This window comes from Trachypithecus francoisi, unplaced genomic scaffold, assembly GCF_009764315.1.
Source record: "Trachypithecus francoisi isolate TF-2019V2 unplaced genomic scaffold, Tfra_2.0 Lachesis_group2, whole genome shotgun sequence".
Taxonomy (NCBI): Eukaryota; Metazoa; Chordata; class Mammalia; order Primates; family Cercopithecidae; genus Trachypithecus; species Trachypithecus francoisi.
This window is the reverse complement of record NW_022681465.1, coordinates 112799522-112813375: the sequence shown is the minus strand read 5'-3', so window position 1 is coordinate 112813375 and position 13854 is coordinate 112799522.

Here is a 13854-nt window from a genome sequence, read left to right as displayed (position 1 = left end):
CATGTTGCATGGATGGAGGATGGGCTGAAAAAATAGAGGACAAAGAATTCACAATTTACATTGTATCCCAGATACAATTTACCTGTAGGATTTTTACTGTTGACCTGGGTGCTGTGCCAGGACTGGTGGACAGGAGAGGGGGACTGATGCTGGAACACCACTTCTAGCCACCACCAACCTGCTGGCACTACATGATTTGTACCTGGGGCACCCATGCTGAGTGACATGTTAGAGAAGGCAGATCCTCCTTCGTGGGAGTTGCTAATGGCAGTTAAACAGTGGTGAACACATCACATTTTACACTGTGGGAAAGGCCCTGTGGTCAGTGGACAGTGTCCCATCACGTGCCACAGTAGTGGAATTATGAGGACTGACTTCCACAGCAGGAGAGTTAAGGGGAGGGCTGTATTAGACTACGAAGCTCATCTGCTAATCTGGGCAGGCCATTCCATGCCATAGTTGTAATTTGAATGTTAAAGGGAGATGATTTTAACATTTAAAGTCTGATAATGAGAATTTCTAGATTATACCTACTTCTGATCTCAGTTTAGTCCAACAACTACACCCCTGAAGGAGAGAGGACAGATGTTTTTATCCTCATTTTAGCAAAGGGACTGCCAGGCTCCAGGAGGCTCCATGATTCACCTAAAAAGCCTTGGGAGAGAAAGCAGGAACAGAAAGAGACTCCCAGCTCTTCCTGCTGTCCTTGGTGTGTCTCCACCTCCCTAGAGTGTAGATTCACCAGGACCTGAGGTCATGGAAGCTGAGGACACAAAACTGACCCAAGCCGTTCAAACCAAATTGGATACATCTTACTTTGTGAGTGATAGACTGGGATTCTCTGGAATGTGGGACTCCCTGTCCTCATGGTTTTATGCCATTAAAAAATATATTTTAGAAACAAGTAAAAGGAGATGCTTGGGCCAAGCGTGGTGGTTCATGCCTGTAATTCCAGCACTTTGGGAGGCCAAAGTGGATCATCTGAGGTCAGGAGGTCAAGACCAGCCAGGCCAATACTGTGAAACCCCATCTCTATTAAAAAAGAAAAATACAAAAACATTAGCTGGGCATGGTGGCGTGCACCTGTAATTCCACTATTTGGAAGGCTGAGGCAGGAGAACTGCTTGAATCCGGGAGGTGGAGGTTGCAGTGAGCTGAGACTCCACCACTGCACTCCAGCCTGGGCAACAGAGTAAGACTCTATCTCAAAGGAAAATAAAAAAAAGAAAAACCTAAATGCACGTGTTTGATACATATTTTCATCAGAAACCCCTCCGTCTACTTTCTGTCTTCTTGAAATCAGCTGAAAATTCTGGTCTACTGATGAAATCACCCCAGTTCTCTTCACAATTGTGGTTTATACTATTTTACAGTTCACTTAACTGCCAATTTAATTTAGATCCAGTCTTTAGTGTAACCATTACCCAAAAAAATGTGCATTGTACCTATTGAGTAATTTCTCATCCCTCACCTGGACAGAAAAATGTGTGGTTAGTCTGATATCTTGAAGTTAAAATCCTATGGTTGAGCTAAGTACTGTGTAGACATGGACATAGAGTATAGAAAAATAGACTTTGAAGACTTAGAAGAGTGTGGGGGTGAGGGGTGAGAAATGAGAAATTACTCAGTGGGTGCAATGTACATTTTTGGGGTAATAGTTACACTAAAGGCTTAGACTTCACCATTCCCCAGTATTTCCATGTAACAGAACTGCACTTGCACCCCTTAAATTTATACAATTTTTTTCAAAGTTCTATGGTTATCAGTATCATAGTTATCATCATTTCATTAATATTTTATTAAAGAAAACAGAATTCTAAGCTTGCAGTGGAGACAGCTTAAAACCATCCAGCCAACAATCCAGAAGCCCTAAAATGCTCAGAAATTGGTAGCATTGCTATCTTAGAACTAGGGGTAAAAAGGCAATTAAAATAAGAACTGATTAAAATTCTTTTTTTCCCAAGGTGGACATCATACTTAATGCTGAACGACTGAAAGCTTTCTCCCTAAGATTAGGAACAAGACAGGGATTTCCACTCTCACTACTTCTATTCAACTTTGTAACCACCAGGGCAATTAGGTAAGAAGATGAAATAAAAGGGATTCAGATTGGAAAGAAAGAAATAAAACTGTATCTACTTGTAGAAGACATGATCTTGTGTTCAGAAAATCCTAAGATTCTATATACAATTAGAACTAATAAATGAGTTCAGCGAGACTTGAGTCTTGCAATACTCAAGATCAATATACAAAAAAAAAAAATACTCCTATGTGATAACAATAAATTATATGAAATGTAATTCTAAAAACAATTTTATTTATAATGGCATCCAAAATAATTCAACACTTTGGAAGAAATTTAACAAAAGAAGGGGAAAACATATTTTGGAAACAAAATCATTGCTTGAAGACATTAAAGAAGTTATATCAAAGAAGTCAAAGACATTAAATAAATGGAAAGACATACCATTTTCATGGATCAGAAGATTTAATGTTATTAAGATGGCAATACTCCCCACATTGATCTACAGATACAGCACAATTCTTATCAAAATCCCAGCTGGCTTTTTGGGGGACTCACATTTCCTGATATCAAAACTTACTTACAAAGCCATGTTAATCAAGACAGTGTGATACTGGCACGAGGACAAAAAGATAGAACAATGGAATAGAATGCAGGGTCCAGACACAAACCCTCATATTTATGGTCAACAGATTTTCAACATAGGTGCTAAGACAATTCAATGAGGGAAAGAACACTCTTTTCAAAAAATGGGGTTGGGACAACTGGATATCCATGTGCAAAAGAATTTAAACCTCTACTTCATTCCGTATACAAAAATTAACTCAAAAGGATTAAAGACCTTAATGTAAGAGATAAAATGATAAAACTTTTAGAAGATAACATAGGCATAAATCTTCTTGCCCATGGATTAGCCAATGGTTTGCTAGATATAACACCCAAAGTAAAAGCAATAACAGAAAAAATAGATACTTGTGCTAAATAAAAATTGAAAACTTTTGTGCTTCAAAGGACACCAGAAGAAAATGGAAAGACAACAAAATGGGAGAAGATTTTTACAAATCATGTATCTGATAAGGGGCTTGTGTTAAAATGGGCAAAGGATCTGAATAGACATTTCTCCAGGGAAGATATATAAATGGTCAATAAGTACAAGAAAAGATGCTCAGCTGGGTGCAGTGGCTCACACCTGTAATCCCAGCACTTTGAGAGGCCAAGATGGGCAGATCACTTGAGCTCAGAAATTTGAGACAAACCTGGGCAACACGGCAAAACCATGTCTCTACAAAAACAAAAATTAGTCAGGTGTCGTGGTGTGCACCTGTAGCCCCAGCTACTCAGGAGGCTGAGGTGGGAGGATTGCTTGAGCCTGGGAGGTGGAGGTTGCAGTGACCTGAGATTGTGCTACTGCACTCTAGCCTGGGCGATAGAGCCAGACTTTGTCTCAAAAAAAAAAAAAAAAAAAAGAAGCTCATGATTAGTCATTTAGGGAAAGGCAAGTCAAAACTACAAAGAGATATCATTTCACACCAACTAGGATGGCTATGATAAAAAAGACAGACAAAAACATGTTGAAGAGCATGTGGAGAAATTAAAACACTCATAAATTGCTGGTGGAAAAGTGAAATGGTGCAGGTGCTTTGAAAAATATTTTGGTTTAAGCCTCAAAGGCTTAAACAGAGAGTTGCCATATGACTCAGAGGTTCTGTTCCTAGCTATACCCCAAATAAATGAAACTATATGTACACACACAAAGTTGCACATCAATGCTCATAGTCCAAAAAAGGAAACCTAAATGTCCATCAGCTGATGAACGAACAAATAAAATGTGATATATTAAGACAATGAGATATTGTTTGGCAACAAAAGGAAATGAAGTCCTCGTACATACTACAACAAAGATAAACTTTGAAAAACATTATGTTAAGGCCTGACATGGTGGCTCACGCCTGTAATCCCAGCACATTGGGAGGCTGAGGCAGGTGAGTTCACCTGAGGTCAGGAGTTCAAGACCAGCCTGGCCAACATGGCAAAACCCTGTCTCTACAAAAAATACAAAAATTAGCCAGGTGTGGTGGTGGACAACTGTAATCCCAGCTACTCGGGAGTCTGAGGCAGGAGAATCACTTGAACCCGGGAGGCAGAGGTTGCAGTGAGCTTAGATTGTGCCATTGTACTCCAAACTGGGTGACAAGAGCAAAATTCCATCTCAAAAAAAAAGAAAGAAAAAACAAAAACATCATGTTAAGTGAAAGAAACCAGTCACAAAAGAGCACACACAATCACATTATCCAATTTATATGAAATGTCTAGGACAGGCAAATCCACAAACTAAGAGTAGATTGGTGGTTGCCTGGGGCTGAAGGAGGAGGGGACATTTGGGAGGAGGGGAAAGTTAAGAGTAACTGTTAATTGGTATAGGGTTTCTTTTGGGCATGAAGAAATGTTTGAAATTTATTGTGGTGATAGTTGTTCGACCTTGTGAATAAGCTAAAACCCCTGAATTGCACACTTTAAATGGATGATAACATGGTATGTGAGATGCATTTGAATAAAGTTGTCACACATTTTTTAAAGTCTGTTTGAGAAGCAGTGATGTTCCCACTTCCTCTCCCCTACTCCTCTCAGAAATGTGACTGCCCCGTGCCATCCCAGCAGACAATGGCACTTTTTTCCTCTGGAGAGGACACCAGGTAGAGTCGAGGTGAAGGTGCCATCCTGACTACACGGGGATGTCATGGATGCTGGAGATGGGATTTCCCCGCCCTCTTGCTCCATTCCCAGATAGCTTGAAGCCAGACCTGTCAGGGACTCTCTCCAAATGGCCCTCAGATTAGCTTCCAGTGAAGTTTCCTATCCAAATGCCCCAGCCACATGCTCAGAGCTTCCAAACATCTTTTTAGTCCCTCACTCTCAAATATGAGCTCTCAAAAATGACCATCAAATATGTGACATTTGAGGGAAGCTTTTAATGTGAAAGATCAAAACTAAACTAAACAAATAAACAGAAGTATCAAAATTTGAAGGAAACAGACAATGTAAGGAGAAAAAAAAAACTATCATTCAATATAATAGGTTCAATATTTCAACCACATAATAAGAACAGGATTTTTTCTTTTTTTTCGGGGGGTGGGGGCGGTTCGAGTCTCACTCTGTCACCTGGGCTGGAGCGCAATGGCGCAATCTCGGCTCACTGCAACCTTCAGTTCCTGGGTTCAAGCAATTCTCCTGCCTCAGCCTCCTGAGTAGCTGGGATTACAGGCGCCTGCCACTATGCACAGCCAATTTTTTGTATTTTTAGTAAAGAAGGGGTTTCACCATATTGGCCAGGCTGGTCTCAAACTCCTAACTTGTGATTGGCCTGCCTCGTCCTCCCAAAGTGCTGGGATTACAGGAATGAGCCACTACACCCAGCCTAAGAACAAGATATTATAAAAGAGATACCATCAGGCTGGGTGCAGTGGCTCATGCCTGTAATCCCAGCACTTTGGGAGGCAAATATGGGTGGATTACTTGAGGTCAGGAGTTTGAGACCAGCCCTAATACAAAAATTAGCCGGCCATGGTGGTGCATGCCTGTAATCCCAGCTACTCAGGAGGTTGAGGCAGGAGAATCACTTGAACCCAGGAGGCAGAGGTTGCAGTGAGCCAAAATCATGCCACTGCACTCTAGCCTGGGTGATAGAGTGAGTGAGACTCAGTCTCTAAAAACAAAAGAAACAATCAGAGAACAAGAGAAGGCCTTTGAAATTTTAAAATTTAGAGCAGATATGAGAAACTTGAAGTAGATAACCTCAAAAGAAGAGTTTGATAATAAAAATAAAGTTGTCTTTGAGTAAGTACAGCCCTCTCCACAAAAGAGGGAGAAAACAATGAGAAAAAATAAGAAACATGAAGGATGGATTTAAAATATCTAACAGGTATGGTGAGTCACACTGGTGAAGAAAGAAGGAAGGGAGGAAGGATAGAAGGAAGGAAGAAAGGAAGGAAGGAGAGAAAGAGAGAGAGAGGAAGGGAGGGAGGGAGGAAGGAAGGGAGGGAGGGAACGAGAAGCAAAAAATGAGAGAAAGAAGGGAGGGAGGGAAGGAAAGAAGGAAGGAAGAAGAAAGAAGGAAGGAAGGGAGGGGGGAAAGAAAAAAAGAAAGAAGACAGAGAAAGAAGAGGAAAGAAAGAAAGTAAGGGAGAGAGAGAGAAAGAAGAAAGGAAGGAAGGAAGGAAGAAAGAAAGAAGAAATAAAAAGAGAAAGAGAAAGGAAAGAAAGAAAAGAAAGAGAAAGAGGACGAGGTCTATCATCTGACCAAGAAAAGTTTCAGAAAGAGAGGACAGTGGGGCTACAGGAGGAAATCATCAAGAAAGCAATCCAAGAAAATTTCCCCAAACTGAACAACATGAGTTTCCATATGTAGAGAGCTAACTAAGTACTTAAAACATTACATAAAAATAGACTCAGAACAAGGCAAATAATAGTGAAATGTTAGAGTACCATAGAAAAAGAATAAATCCCATGTGTTTCTAAAGAGAAGGGGTGGGAAATGTCACCAATAAAACCCAGGAATCAGGATGGCTTCAGATTTTCTCTTGATAACTCTGGGAACTAGAAAACAGGAGAAATGCCTTCAGATTTTTGAAGGATAGTTAGTCTCAATTTAGAATTCTATACCGAAAAACCTATCAAATAAGTGTTAGGTTAGAATAAAGACATCGTCAGATATGTAAGAACTAAAAAATTTGCCTTCTGTATATGCTTTCTCCTTTCTTAAGTGGTGCACACCAACAGATAGAGGAAGTGAAGACTAAGATTTGGGATGTGACACATACAACTGAATCCCTTGGGAGAATCACAGAATAAGGTCTCAGACTACAGGAGAGCAGCATTCCCAGCAAATAGCCAATCAGAATTAGAACAGAGGAGGTAAAAGGGGATTACAAAGATTTGATACTATCCTTAGGCATTTAGAACAACTTAAGTAAGCAACAAAGGCAGAAAAATTGCACGGGGGTGAAAGGGAAGACAAAAATGCCCCAGTTGGGGAAAAGGCTGTTCAAAAAGGAAAACAGTTATTTATTTATTTATTTTTTATTTTACCTTAAGTTCTAGGGTACATGTGCACAACATGCAAGTTTGTTACATATGTATACACATGTCATGTTGGTGTGCTGTACCCATTAACTTGTCATTTACATTAGGTATATCTCCTAATGCTATCCCTCCCCGCTCCCCCCACCCCACGACAGACCCCGGTGTGTGATGTTCCCCACCCTCTGTCCAGGTGTTCTCATTGTTCAATTCCCACCTATGAGTGAGAACATGCGGCGTTTGGTTTTCTGTCCTTGTTATAGTTTGCTCACAATGATGGTTTCCAGCTTCATTCATGTCCCTACAAAGGACATGAACTCATCCTCTTTTATGGCTGCATAGTATTCCATGGTGTATATGTGCCATCTTTTCTTAATCCAGTCTATCATGGATGGACATCTGGATTGGTTCCAAGTCTTTGCTATTGTGAATGTGCCACAATAAACATATGTGTGCATGTGTCTTTATAGCAGCATGATTTATCATCCTTTGGGTGTATGCCCAGTAATGGAATGGCTGGGTCAAATGGTATTTCTAGGTCTAGATCTTTGAGGAATTGCCACACTGTCTTCCACAGTGGTTGAACTAGTTTACATTCTCACCAACAGTGTAAAAGTGTTCCTATTTCTCCACATCCTCTCCAGCACCTGTTGTTTCCTGACTTTTTAATGATCGCCATTCTAACTGGTGTGAGATGGTATCTCATTGTGGTTTTGATTTGCATTTCTCTGATGGCCAGTGATGATGAGCATTTTTTAATGTGTCTGTTGGCTGCATAAATGTCTTCTTTTGAGAAGTGTCTGTTCATATCCTTTGCCCACTTTTTGATGGGGTTGTTTGATTTTTTTCTTGTAAATTTGTTTAAGTTATTTGTAGATTCTGGATATTAACCCTTTGTCAGATGGGTAGATTGTAAAAATTTTCTCCCATTTTGTGGTTGCCTGTTCACTCTGCTGGTAGTTTCTTTTGTGCAGAAGCTCTTTAGTTTAATTAGATTCCATTTGTCAATTTCAGCTTTTGTTGCAGTTGCTTTTGCTGTTTTAGTCATGAAGTCCTTGCCCATGCCTATGGCCTGAATGGTATTGCCTAGGTTTTCTTCTAGGGTGTTTATTGTTTTAGGTCTAACATTTAAGTCTTTAATCCATCTTGAATTAATTTTTGATAAGGTGTAAGGAAGGGATCCAGTTTCAGCTTTCTACATGTGGCTAGCCAGTTTTCCCAGCATCATTTATTTTTTATTTTTTTTATTTTTTTATTTTTTTGAGACGGAGTCTCGCTCTGTCGCCCAGGCTGGAGTGCAGTGGCCGGATCTCAGCTCACTGCAAGCTCCGCCTCCCGGGTTTACGCCATTCTCCTGCCTCAGCCTCCCGAGTAGCTGGGACTACAGGCGCCCGCCACCACGCCCGGCTAGTTTTTTGTATTTTTTTTTTTAGTAGAGACGGGGTTTCACTGTGTTAGCCAGGATGGTCTCGATCTCCTGACCTCGTGATCCGCCCGTCTCGGCCTCCCAAAGTACTGGGATTACAGGCTTGAGCCACCGCGCCCGGCCCCCAGCATCATTTATTAAATAGGGAATCCTTTCCCCATTTCTTGTTTTTGTCAGGTTTGTCAAAGATCAGATGGTTGTAGATGTGTCGTATTATTTCCAAGGGCTCTTTTCTGTTCCATTGGTCTATATCTCTGTTTTGGTACCAGTACTGTGCTGTTTTGGTTACTGTAGCCTTCTGTACTGTAGACTATACTACTGTAGTATAGCTTGAAGTCAGGTAGCATCATGCCTCCAGCTTTGTTCTTTTGGCTTAGGATTGTCTTGGCAATGTGGGCTCTTTTTCGGTTCTATACGAACTTTAAAGCAGTTTTTTCCAATTCTGTGAAGAAAGTCATTGGTAGCTTAATGGGGATGGCATTGAATCTATAAATTACCTTGGGCAGTATGATCATTTTCACAATATTGATTCTTTCTATCCATGAGTATGGAATGTTCTTCCATTTGTTTGTGTCCTCCTGTTTTATTTTGTTGAGCAGTGGTTTGTAGTTCTCCTTGAAGAGGTACTTCACATCCCTTGTAAGTTGTATTGCTAGGTATTTTACTCTCTTTGAGGCAGTTGTGAATAGGTATTCACTCATGATTTGGCTATCTGGGAAAATAGTTATACAGTGTAGCAAACAATATATACACAGTCACAGTGGTATAAACACTTGATTTTAACTATAAAGACAAAGCGTAGAAGACTTAATCATGATTACAGAAGAGAATATCTTTTATCAACTTTAATGACATAAAAATAAAAGTGCACATGACAGCAGGGGGTCTCTAGTGTCCTCATCTTATGAAGAAGGGGTTGATGATAAAGAGATACTATCCACATTGTCACCAACACTTACACTGATTTTCTTTCTTTTTTAAAAAAATAGCCATCCTAGGTGGGTGTGAACTGAACTTTTTTTTTTTTTTTTTGAGACATAGTCTCACCCTGTCACCCAGGCTGGAGTGCCATGGGGCAATCTCAGCTCACTGCAACCTCCACCTCCCAGGTTCAAGTGATTCTTCTGCCTCAGCCTCCCTTGTAGCTGAGATTACAGGCATCTGCCACCATGTCTGGTTCATTTTTGTATTTTTACCAGAGACAGGGTTTCACCATGTTGGCCAGGCTGGTCTTGAACTCCTGACTGCAAGTGATCCACCCACCTTGGCCTCCCAAAGTGCTAGGATTACAGACGTGAGCCACCATGCCTAACCTCCAGTAATTTTTGTTTGTTTGTTTGTTTTTTGTTTTTGAGACAGATTCTCGCTCTGTTGCCCAGGCTGGAATGCAGTGGTGTAGTCTCGCTCACTGCAGCCTCCTCCTCCCAGGTTCAAGCAATTATCCTGCCTCAGTCTCCCGAGTAGCTGGGATTACAGGCGCCTGCCACCATGACTGGCTAATTTCTTGTGTTTTTAGTAGAGACATGGTTTCACCATGTTGGCCAGTCTGGTCTCGAACTCCTGACCTTGTAATCCGCCCACCTCGGCCTCCCAAAGCACTGGGATTACAGGCGTGAGCCACCGTGCCCAGCCAAGAGTCTAATAACTTTTAAGCATGGTTTTAATATTTGAGATACTGAGATAACAGTATCTTTCTGTATAGCTGTTGAAAAGCGGCTATTTTGGAAGAATGTGCTGTCTTATCTCCATCCTTACCTTGGGAGGCTTTCTGGATGATATGAATGAGCTACACCCTCATCTGTCATTGCAGGAAGTCGTGGAATAAATGTCTAAAATCAGTAACTCATAAAATACCAGTATAAGCACCTTGTTAGGAATATGGAGTCATGACAAGAAGAACTGAAAATAGACATAATTAAAAGAGTTTAAATGATTCCATTTAGGGAATGGTGCTGGGGTGGAGAGGGGTAGTGCTAGGGCTAGAGTCTTTGGTACAAGCCCTTCCGGAAGGCAATTATTTACTTTTTAAAAAATGTATACACTTATTACTTTAATAAATTTAAATGCTAATTTTAAGGTCAATGGTAGCTAATGCTCAACTACATACACACACGTGCACATGCACCCACACACACACACACCTGTCATCCCTTGATAGATGCAAGGGATGGGTTCCAGAACCCTGCATATACCAAAATCCACTCAAAATACTCAAGTTCGGGTTGGTCCTGCAGAACCAGGCTATATAGGAAAAAAGTTGACTCTCTGTATCAGTAAGTTTAGAATCCCCGCAACGCTCTATATTTTATCAGCCTTTGGTTGAAGAAATCTGCATGTAAATGGACTCAGGTAGCTTGAACCCTTGTTGTTTAAGACTTAACATATATATGGGGGAGGGAGAAGGAAAGGGATAAAGTAAGAGTGGTAAAATGTTAACATTTGGGGGATCTGGGTAGAAGTACTTGAGAATTCTTTCTACTATTCTTTTTTTTTTTTTTTTTTGAGACGGAGCTCACTTTTTCGCCCAGGCTGGAGGGAAGTGGTGCCATCTCAGTTCACTGCAACCTCCGCCTCCCAGGTTCAAGCAATTCTCGTGCCTCAGCCTCCCGAATAGCTGGGATTGCAAGCATGTACCAACATGCCCGGCTAATTTTTGTATTTTTAGTAGAGACAGATTTCTCCATGTTGGCCAGGCTGATCTCAAACTCCTGTCCTCATGTGATCAGCCTGCCTCAGCCTCCCAAAATGCTAGGATTACAGGCATGAGCTACTGCACCTGACTCCAAAATAAAAAGTTTAAGTAAAACTAATGCTGTTCAGTGCTTAAAACCATGTGTTTGGCACAAGTAAGCATGTTACATGCATCACCTCATATAGTCCTCACAACTCTTGTTATTCCTACCTTACTGGGGAAGAAACTGAGGCTCAGAAAATTCAGGTGATGTGCCTAGGTTCACACAACTGGTAAAAATGTGATTGGATTTGACATTGAGTCATCTGTTCTGTTGTCTCTCAGTTGCTAGATCCAATGCTGTTTTCCACTTTGCTCCCAAAAGTAAAGTAGGAAGAGAGGGAGGCTAGTTGGAAAGGATCACAGCCTCTCTTCTTCTCACTTCGTAGTGGGGGGACACAATTGACTGTCCGAGTGCCCCCTAGCATACCCTTTGCTTGCACTAATGTCCTTCAGTCTGTCCTGCCTCCTTCTTCAAGCCTCTGATGCATTGGTGATATGGTTTGGCTCTGTGCCTCACCTAAATCTCATGTCAAATTGTATTCCCCACATGTCAAGGGGTGATCTGGTGGGAGGTGATTGGATCATGGGGGCGGATTTCCAATCCTCCATGTTGTTCTCATGATAGTGAGTTCTCACAAGATCTGATGGTTTAAAAGTGTGGCACTTTCCTCCTTGCTGTCTCTCATGCTCCACCATTATGAGACTTGCTTGCTTCCCCTTTGCTTCTGCCATGACTGTAAGTTTCCTGAGGTCTCTCAGTCATGATTCCTGTACAGCCTGTGTAACTGTGAGTCAGTTAAATCTCTCGTCTTCACAAATTACCCATTCTCAAGTAGTTCTGTATAGCAGTGTGGAAACAGACCAATACACCCCAGAATGTCTGCTCTCTGCTTGACTGAGGCCTCGTCACCCCTCTGGTTACCCCGAGAAGCCTGTGTGTACAGTGAAGGTTTGGAGGTGAGGGTGATAAGGGGGAGGAGGCCTTGTGGGAAGGGGTTCAGCTGTTACCCCTCCCACCTGATTTGAGGAGGACCATAAAATGTCTTCATCTTGGAAGTGATAGAGGGAACGTTTATATTTTGAGTAATTGTATTCGAAAGACTGGGATAGCAGTTACTCATTGTCCCAAATATCCCAGAGTTGATTTTTACCCTAGCTCCTTAGCAGCCTTGATTTTTTTTCTGATTTCATGTGATAGTGCATAAATATATAAAAGAAGTAGTTATTAAAATACATGTTTGTTTTTGTTTTTGTTTTTTTTTTTGAGATGGAGTTTTGCTCTTGTTCCCCAGGTGGGAGTGCAATGGCTTGATCTCGGCTCACCGTAGCCTCTGCCTCCTGGGTTCAAGCAATTCTCCGGCCTCAGCCTCCCAAGTAACTGGGGTTACAGGCATGCGCCACCATGCCCAGCTAATTTTGTCAAATACATGTTTTTAATGTTAAATATGTTTTCTTATTATGAAAGTAATATATGATCATTATAGACTATTTGTAAAACTGGAAATATAAAAAAGAAAAAGTGGTATATTTCCTTCCAATCTTTCTCTGTCCAGATATATTTTTAACAAAATGTAGATGGCACTGAACAATTTGAATCTTGCTTTTTTTAACTTTTTATATTTCAAATATATTGTATTCTTTAAAATAATTTTTAAATGCATTAATGACTGCATAATATTCCATCCCAGGGATAGAGAGTAATAGTGATAGTATCATGCCTGTTACCCGTTACCAATTACTAAATATTTATGATTAATGTTAATCATAAAAGGGGCTATGAGTTTGATCTCTCTCTCTCTCTCTCTCTCTCTCTTTCTGTCTCTTTAACTGAGATAGTAACTCGATTTGTCACCCAGGCTGGAATGCAGTTGCATGACCATGGCTCATTGCAGCCCGGATATCCCAGGCTCAAGTGATCCTCTCACCTCAGCCTTCTGAGTAGTTGGGACTACAGGCACGCAAACCACCACACCCGGCTAATTTTTGTATTTTTTGTAGAGATGTGGTCTTACTATGTTGCCCAGGCTGGTCTCAAACTCCTGGGCTCAAGTGGTCCTCCTTCCTTGGCCTCCCAAAGTGCTGGGATTACAGGCATGAGCCACTGCGCCTGGCCTTGTCTTTCAAATACAGGGCAATATTTCGTTTCAGCTCTTGAGATGTAAATGCATTTTTCAAGGTCTTTTTCATTTCAGAAAAGATTTAAATACAATGAATATTATCTTTTCTGGAAGAGGTTCTCTTTAGGACAGGAAAGGCTATGGGAACAGGTTAAACATAGCTTCCAGTCACACTGAACAAAACAGAGCCTGTTTTGCTTCATCTATTCATGATGTTTTTCCTCCCAGTTTCTTTGCACTCGTTTCCTCATGTCTCCCCCTTTCTGCTCACTGTCCTGATGTTCTGGATGAACATTTCCCCTACATTTTCTCAAACATCTTAACATGGGGTTGGGCTGCGGCTTCCAGGCTGCCAGCAGCTTTCTGATTCATCTTCGGGAGATAATTGCATCCCTTTCCTAGGAAAGAAAAAAAATGCTCTGATGTGCTAGAAAGATCAAAAGTAAGGGTTAATGCCTCCATGTGAAAGCCCACGCTT